The following is a 9,443-nucleotide window of genomic DNA, read 5'->3' as shown; positions in this document are numbered from 1 at the left end:
ATCCTTTAGTATACTCTCTCTCAGTGTCTCTTCATATTTTTATGTTTCTCTCTCTCTCTCTCTCTCTCTCTCTCTCTCTCTCTCTCTCTCTCTCTTTCTCTCCCTCTCCTCTCACTATCTCTCCCTCTTTCTCCCTTCTGTCTCCCTCTTTGTTTCCCTTCTACTCCTTTATTTTCTGACTTTCTGAGCATGAGGAATAACTGTGTTCTAGAGCCAAGGCAAGGCCTCGTAAACCCTCATATGGGGAAATTCAACCTCTTGCTGGGGGATGAATGTGTCTCGTTCATCAGTCCAGGAAACTCAGAGCACATCCAACTGGTTGTGGGCTACTGGGCATCGCCTCCATGGTCACTTACCACCCTCCTCTGCCTCTTGCTCTTTCTTCTGCACAGGGGATGCTATAAATTCTTTCTTCCTTATTTCCCATATACTCATCACAATTCTTTACCTCTTACTTTGGAGCATAGTGGAACAGGAAGTGTCTTGAGGGCAAAACAGTCAAGGAAAAACATTTTGATAGAACGACTCGAGGAGAACAGAGTGAGTTTACCATCACTGGATTTGTTCAATCAAAGAGCAGAAGACAAGTTGAGTTACCAAAGAGAACGAAGCATCAGATAGAAAGAAAAGTTGGGAGCAGGGGAGGTTTGGTTTAGGTGAACTTGTAACCTTCATCATTCTTCTATACCTGAGTATCCATGATACAAAGTTGCAAGACCATTAACTTGGTATTACTATCCTCTCTCAGATATCTTAAGTTCATATTCCCCATGATCCCTAATTAATCTGTCTCAAGAGGAAGGGCCCATTCTACATTAGGAGTTTCCCTTCCTGCTGCCTTTCTCCCAAACACCTCTACTTTTTCTGACCAATCCAGCTCTCTTTACTACTAAATGCCCACTAGGCATGGGGGGTAAGGGAGAATAATCCTTTGTTTTTTTCTTCATTCTTTCATTTTCCTTTTTTTCTGTAGCAGTACTTTCAGATATATTATTTCATTCTTCTCAAGAAACTGACTGGATAATTTAAAGGTGAGAAGCTTCCAACCCTGAAATGAGGACAAATCCCTCAGAGATGGAGCTAGAAATTTTTCTGCCAAGACGAGGAGCCCAGCCAAAGAAGCTCAGCTGGGCTATTGACAGAGCCAAGTACAGCAAGGATCACGGAAAGAAAAGAGAAAGACTGCAAATTGCCAGAGCAAGGTGGTTGGGGCAAAGGTAGGTGGGGTCAGATCTGCTTGGGATACTCTATATAGACTGCCCAAGATCCCAAACAAAACTTTCAAAAAGGAGTCCCTCGGCCTTTTGTTCACTGGAAAAAAAATCCTTCACCACCTCTCCTCCTGTGACCCCACTGCCCCGCCCTACAGCGCAGTGTCCTAAAGCAGTTTTGCTGTCAGGAAAAGAGGAAAGGCACATCAGGTGGGGAGTGACTCTCTTCCTTTCCATCGCCACTGGTGCTTACTCAGCACAGACCAGAGTCATGGGCTGTAGACTCTTGGCAAGCTTAGCAACCAGTCCTCAACAAGCTGTAGCAAAACATACCACCAAACACCATTTTCTCCACTGATAGTGGTCTATAGTCAAATTCTCTTCAGTTAGCAGTTTCTATTTCATTGGGATCTTAAGGGCCTCTGGGGCACTAGAGATGTCCCTGTTCTGATGGAAGAGGAGATAGAGGCAGGATTCAAATCAAAAGGCAGTGTTCATAAAGATAAAAGTACTGACCTTGGAATCAGAGAGGCCCAAGTTCAAATCTTTTGCTTTGCTGTGAGATCTGGGGCAGATCACTTATGCATCCAGAGAGATTATGATAAGGGTAATAATAATGCCAACCTCAGTGCATTGTGATGATGAGTGCATGAAATAGTACATTTGAAACACTTAACACAGCACTTGACACAGAGTCAGTGGTCAACAAATAGTAACTTGAACAAAAAAGCAGTAGCATACCAGAAAGGAAGCCCTTGTCTATCTGCTCCTGGGGTCAGTGTCTGGGAAGAGTTCTAGAATTTTTGAGGGCTTCCCTGGAGTCCTAAGGTACAAAGGGAATATGGGTAGAACTTCAACAAGGAACCTGTTTTTCTCTGGGCATGCAATGTGCAGGTTATCTCTTTCTCTACAACAGAGGTCTACCACCTTCTTGGCACCAGAGACTGGTGCTCCTATGAGAATCTAATGCCTGATAATCTGAGGTGGAGCTGAGGGAGTGATGCTCGCGCTGGGGAATGGCTGCAAATACAGATGAAGCTTCTCTGGCTCGCCCGCTGCTCATCTCCTGCTGTGTGGCCTGGTTCCTAAGGCCACAGACCAGTACTGGTCCATGGCCCAGGGGTTGGGAACCCCTGCTCTACAACCTTAGACTATTCATAGAGACTTGAAAAGTTGTTGAAAGTAGCCTCACAAGTATTTTTAAAAATTAGCCTTCTGGTCTCATGAAAATTTTAATTTCTTTTACTTCAAAAATCTTTGAAAGCAAGTTGACCTATAAACAGGAAAACGAAAACATAGTTTACAATAAAGATGATAAGAATGATCAAAGTGATTATCAATGGGAAATATTTATTCCCTTTTGTCTCTGTCTCCATGAGCAGAGTACCCATTCTTACCCCTCAGTTTAGGCCACAGCCATATTACTTGTTTTGATCAATGGAATGTTAACAAGTGCAGTAGCCCAAAAGGCCGAGAAGCACTTATGAAATTGAACTTGTTCTCCTGTGCTCCTGCCATCACCTTGAAAAGAACCTACCAAGCTAACCTGCAGTTCCCATGAGATGGATGAAAGAAATGTGAAGCAGGGCTGTCCCAACTGTGTCCAGTGTATATCAGCTAACTCAGTGAGGCATAACTAAACAAATGCCTATTATTGTATGAGATTTTCTGCTTGTTTCTTATGTACTATTACTAAAGCATTAATTTAATTACATAAAATTGATACTAGCAGCATAGAAATGGAGTTCTGCTATAACAAAAGCTTAAATATATGGTATTGGGCTTTAAAACTAAACAGTAGCTGAAGGCTAGAAAAATGGCAGCTCATGTAGTATAGTGGTGAAATATTTGGTTAAACTGCATCCTGCAGTACTGTAATCACAGAACGAGCTCAAACTGGTCAGATCCTATTTCTAACAAGACTCAGAATCAAAGTTTGCCACATTTACAAGAAATACTTGTGAACCTTTAACTGCTCCTTTCCTCACAGAACCAAAAGACAGGAACATCACTGGAACCAGAACATATGAACACTCTCAGAAGTGAAAGGTCCAGTGTCCAAGAAGATCTGGTGCTGGAACCCCTTAAAACCTGCCCCAAGCCATGGATGGGGGATACAGATTTGAGCCTTGCCTCCTGTATCCTTGCCAGCTGAATTCCCAAATAAAAGCTCTTTCTTTTCTCAAAAGCTGGTGCCGTAGTATTGGCTTCTTTGTGCGTAGACCCGTGAGCCTTTGCTCGGTAACAGTAATTTGGAAGATAGAAAAATGTATCTAATGAAAATGTATCTAATGAACTTGGGAAGAATGTTGAAAACATGGGTTGACTTCTTTCCTTGTGTATCAGAAGATCCTATAAAAAAGAGACAAACTTTGAAAATTACTGATTAATTTGCACTCAGAATTTAGAAAGAACATAAATAAAACAACTTCTTATTTCAGACTCTCTGCCTAGTGAAATTTCTCAAATTAAAATATAACCCAGACCAAATAAAATTACAGCACAGGCCAAATATAGGAAGCTGCCAATACAGCATGGGGGAGCTCAGGATTAAGACCATATCAAGGGTGTAACATCTTCTGTTAGGACCTTTACAAGAATTAAAGTGGTACTAGTAGAGCCTCTGACCTGAACAAATTCTAAGGATCTTAAAGACATGGTCTCCGTGGGAACCATGGAAATGCACCTCTCATGTCTCCCACCATAGCAGCATACAGTAATTGAAAAGCCCAGCTACCACACTCTAAACTCCATCCCTACTTTCACCTGAGATCATACTTCCCACGGGCTGTTCCCAGCCAGTGACAGAACATGGCTGAGATTCTAAGCAGGCTTGCACCTAGAAGACCTGGGACACCTCTGACAAGGCTTGAACATGTCCCTGTGGTTTTGCCAAACCTTCTTAAAACTTTTTACTGCAAACCTTCCTTCCTTTCCTCTCACCTTCAACCAGGGACAGACCTATATAACAGGCTGACAGCTCTCCCAGCCTCCCACAGCTCCCTATCCATTTTCTCTCATCCTGTCTTGCCATCTCCTTCTCAGAGTGGGCCTAGGAGTGATAAAAAAAAAAAGGTGAGATTTGGGATTCGATTCTCCCTACCACTACCACCATCCTTGTTGGTAGATGAGGCACAGAGAGTTGCTGACACAAGATGGTGGCTCAAATTGCTAAAGATTTCACCAGTGGTACCCTGGGGAATGTACCAGTGGAGAGGAATACTGTGACATTTTTAAAATATGGGAATAACAATGCCTATGAAAACAAAAGATTTAGCTAATTACTGATAAGTTATCTAGATGCCCTGCAAAAGGACAGAGACTGAGAGCCATTGACAATTAAAGGCTAAATGTGAGAGTTATAGGGAGGGAGGCCGTCATCTCTTGCAGTGGCAGAACAAATACAGCTAAGTGGCAGGCTCACTGTCTAACCGTTAAAGTCATAGAGCTCCAGAAACATCTAAATACTCAGCAAATGCATGTCTCTTACACAAAAGAGAGAGCCCTAGTGAGCAAAACCTGCGATCCTGAGTTATGGTACAAGATCTTCCTAGTGGAAGACGTCAATTCTGAAGACTTCCCATTCCTCCAGAGCCTCTGGACTTGCAGAGATGGCCCACCCTTCCCTAGTAAGAGCTAGCACTTCAGTGATGGACATCGCTGTGAAGCCCTCTCCCCAACAAGGTAAAAGGTGCCCCCATTAGAAACTGACCTCATACCCTCTCTTGGCTGCTAGGCCAATAACTAGAGTTTAATGCCATAACTACCCAACTGGAGACATGCTGTGCCTGATAGAGGAAACCTCTCCCTTCCCCAGACTATACTCTGGAAGAAGTGCAAGAATTAGTCTGCATGTACTATCAAAACTAGGGGAGTACTCCTGGGATCGAGTTTAGAGGCACTTGATCAAAGTAGCGAGAAGGTTAGACTGGATAAACAAATATTAATTGACTTCAGGGCACTTCCTCTGATTAATGAATTTAACAGTCTAGGAAGGATCCCAGGATATGGGGCAAACAGCTGCTGGTCTGGTTCCTAAAACTCTGGAAAAGCCATGGCCACTCAGTGAATTGGAGTGCTCTGGCAGATGGAAGAGGAAGGCAAGATGGGCTGAGGGAAGTAGGTGTGCTGGAGTAATAGAGTATGTGAGACCAGAAGGCTCACTAGGACATTATGTTCCCCAGGAGGGACCCAAACACCACTCTTCCCCTAGGCCACCAACACCAAGAAGATTGGTGGGGGCCAGCGCTGCCAAGTTTAGCAAATAAACTATAGTGATCCCAGTTAAATTTGATAATAAGAAAGGCAGTAACAAAACTAGGCTTATTAATATCCAAGGGAATAATAGAGTTCCAAAGAAATAGAGACATGCATTATCATAATCTATAATCCAAAAAAAAGACAGAATTAGAGGAGCAGGAGACTGAAGGCAGACACCCACCTCAAGTAAAAAATACAATTCCTTACTCACGTCCCAGATCTGACCAGAAGCATTGACTGGACAGACAACTGGATTCCTAGAAGGAAAGACCTTGCAACACAGGGCAAATACATACCATGTAATTCCCCAAAGCCTACTACAGCCATTTGCTCAGGTTACTATATATCAGGGATAGATAAATAACTGGAATTTTCCGGAACAATTGAACATGGGGTCTAAGTTGACATCGATATCCAGAGGCCCAAAGCATCATAATGCTTCCTCTGTTGGAACTAAGGCCTCTGGAACCAGTTAATAAACATAGTCCTGGCTGATGTAGAACTCACAGAGCACCCATTGGGTCCACACACTCTACTCACACGGTCCCTGAGGATATCACTGGAATTAATTTACTTAGCAGTGGGAGTAACCCCCACACAGGACCCCTGGCTTAATGCAATAAGAAGTATCATAGTAGAAAAGGCTAATTGAAAACCTCCCCCATCCCCAGCAAAAGTACCATTTCCCTAGGGGGATGGCAGGATGAGTGTCACTACTAATAGCCTGTAAGATGCTGCGTCTATAGTCCCTATAATATCCCCATTTAATTTCTTAGTCTGGCCATAGCAGAAACCAAACACACACACACACACACCCACACACACCCACACACAAAACCTGGAAGACTATACAATATTTCAGTCTTAAATATGTAGCAGGCTCAACTGCAGCTATGTCCAGTGATCTTATTGCTAGAGCAGATTAACAACGCCTCAGATCACATGATCATTGATTTCGCAAATGCATTCCTTTCTATTACAATTTAAAAAGTGAATCAGAAACAGTTTGCATTTGTATGAGGCAGAAAACAATATTCCTTTACAGATTTACTGGCATGGGGCAATGTTAACATAGTCACAACATAGTCCAAAGAGATCTGACTGCCTAGACAGCCCACAGAATATCACACTAATCCATTACATCGGCAACCTCCTGCTTCCTGGAAAAAAAAGGCTAGTGGCTTTGGAAAGAGAAATGCACCCCAGAGGTGGCTTATAAATCCTGTGAAGATTCAGGTATCAGCCATTTTAAGTTTCTAAGGGTTCAATAGTTAAGAGGTGCCCAGAGAAAAAGAGGAATTGCTACATCTCACATCCCTACCACAAAGAAGGAAGCACAGCGCCTAGGCTTCTTTGGGTTCTGGATGCAACACATTCCACATCTAGAAATATTGCCCTCTCCTTACACTGGGTGACATGGAAGGCTGCCAGCCTTGAGAGGGATCCAGAGCAGGAGAGGTCTCTGTAGCAGTAGGTCCTGGCCATGGTGCTAAAAGCCTTGACACTCAGGCCGTATGATCTGGCAGACCCTGTGGCATTGGTCATGTTGGTGTTGGGAAAAGATGCGGCATGATAGAGATACCGGTGAGCCCCAGTGGGAAAATCATAATGCAGGCCTTTGGGCTCCTGAAGCAGGTTGTGCTTCCTGCAGGAAATATTTATAAATCATCTGAGCACAGTTCTCAGCATGTTACTGGGCCCTGGTAGAGACAGAAAACTTGACCATGGGACACCCGGAGACCACACATTCAGAACTATGCTTTGTTTGCTGTGCTCTGTCAGACCTACCGAGTCATATAGCTGATACTCCTAGCGACACTCCACCTAAAATGGAAGGGGATTTCTGGGATTGAGCTTGAGTAGGACCAAAAGGCATGAGTAAGCTGCATGAGCAGGTGAGCCAGATTCCATGTCACCAACCATAATGGCTTCAGTGCTCCAATTCCTCTTGCAGCTCTCACTATATGACTGTATGGCTTCTCATAAAACCAGCTAAAAAAGAAAGAAAAATCCTTGGTCATTGCAATAGGCTGAAAATGGGCCCACAAAAATATGCAGATCTGAATTCCTGGAACCTATAAATGCTACCTTCTTCTTTCCAGCTTTATCGAGATATAATTGACAAATAACATGGTAATATATTTAAAGTATACAATTTAATGAGTATATACTATATACATTATGAAATGATCCCCACAATCAAGTTAACACATCCATCACCTCGCAGTATTCCTCTTGCCTTTTAATTAAACTCAAATATTTAAGCACCTGGGGTTTAATATGTGCTGTGGGAGTTGCAAAGGAAGCAGGACATGTAGTCTGCCGCTGAAGCACTTAGGATGCAATTGAGAGTGCCGGCCATACATACACAAATCACCAAGTGAGAAAGCCTCAAACCAGAACGTAACATATTTTCTAAAGTAGAATTTCATCATCAAACATATTAATGAAATATTAGAATAAACAAAGTTCAAAATCTTTCTTTACCATACGACATCTCAGAACCTTTAGTATGCTGAAGTATATTGTGGCTTTTCAAGATGTTTGAGCAAGAGGATGTAATCACAGTATGTGTCATGGGATGGGCTTCTGGAAAGAGGTAAAGGTTGTACTGGGCTCTGAAGGCTATAGAGGCTTTGTTTGATAAAAGAAACTAGTACAGGGAAGAAGCCAAGTGGAAGGTGGAATAAACCAAATAACACAGATCCTCAGAAAACCATCAGAATAGGACATAAAAAGAAAGGGCAGTTTCAGGCCATGCCACCCTGAACAAGCCCAATCCTGTCTGATCTCGGAAGCTAAGCAAAGTTGGGCCTGGTTAGTACTTGGATGGGAGACCACCTAGGAAGACCAAGTGCTATAAGCGTAAAAAATGAAAAATAAGGGATTGTAGGTTGACAAGGTCCTTGAAATCTGTGAGGTCAACCAAGGGTTGCCTCACCTAAAAAAAAATAAATAAAAAGAAGAAAGAAAGAAAAATAATAAAAAAGAAAGGACAAGGCTATTCCATTCGTCTTATTTTCACTGCCTGTCTTTCCTTATGCTTTCTGCCCAGTTTCTCTATAAGAAAAGTGATCTAGGCCTAATTTTTCTGGCCCATATGGTCTGTATGCTACAACCTGTAAGCCCTTAAATGCTGTGCCATGGGGAGATGCCCAAATAGACAGGGGTCCCTGAAAGAGGAGGCCTGTCCCCTGATGACTTTGAGAAAGCTTCCTTGATAGACATAGCCTGTACTCCCTCCCTTCCCTTCCATCCAGGTTCAGACATTGAGTTCTCTGGCACCAATACCTCTTAAATATTTGCAGAATGCTCTCCCACGCCCCTCAGTTGGTGCTAAGGTCAATCCGGCAAGTTCTGCTCCTTTAGAGTTTTCTCATAAATTATTCTCTCCCTTCCCCTTCGATGCTTCAGTGACTCTTCCCACCCATGGCTGTGGAGACCTCGAAGCTCGTTGCCTCCTTCTATTCCCCAGGGAAGAACCTATTCCCACAACTGTCCTCTGAGAAACCAAGGCTGCAAAGCCCTTCTCTTGGAGCTCTGATACCACTTCTCTAAATCCAAATAGAACAGCAGAGTGAGCTCACTGGATGCCCTGATGTCACCCTCTTGGCTCCAGAGATGTTTAATCCCAGACACAGGGAGTGGGAATGGCCTTATCATTAGGCATGGGGCCGAGTGTCAGGATGCCTGGGTTACATTTCTGGCTCAGCTTGCAATTTTTACAAGTCACTGACACTTTCCTGCTGGTACATGACTTTCCTAACCACACACTGTCCAGCCCTTGGGCTTCTTATAATAAAGACTAAATGGGCATTCATCCATTGTGTCCAGGCACAAGGCAGCATGATGAAGGAGTTGACCTCAAGGATGAACTTGAACATGGCAATCCCCACCACATGGTCAGCTCTTTCCTGATGATCACATTTCTTTGAGACTGATTTTCCCTGATCCTAGAATCCTCTGTAGAAA

At 43.2% G+C, this 9,443-nt stretch overlaps 1 pseudogene; it reads left to right on the top strand.

Moving 5' to 3' along the window:
• Positions 1–8,218: 8,218 nt before the first annotated feature.
• Positions 8,219–8,337, top strand: LOC111729914 (annotated as a pseudogene).
• Positions 8,338–9,443: the final 1,106 nt, after the last annotated feature.

The sequence above is a fragment of the Pteropus vampyrus genome, unplaced genomic scaffold, assembly GCF_000151845.1.
Source record: "Pteropus vampyrus isolate Shadow unplaced genomic scaffold, Pvam_2.0 Scaffold288, whole genome shotgun sequence".
Lineage (NCBI taxonomy): Eukaryota > Metazoa > Chordata > Mammalia > Chiroptera > Pteropodidae > Pteropus > Pteropus vampyrus.
The sequence above is the reverse complement of the archived record's forward strand: the minus strand, read 5'-3'. Positions and strand labels throughout refer to the sequence as shown.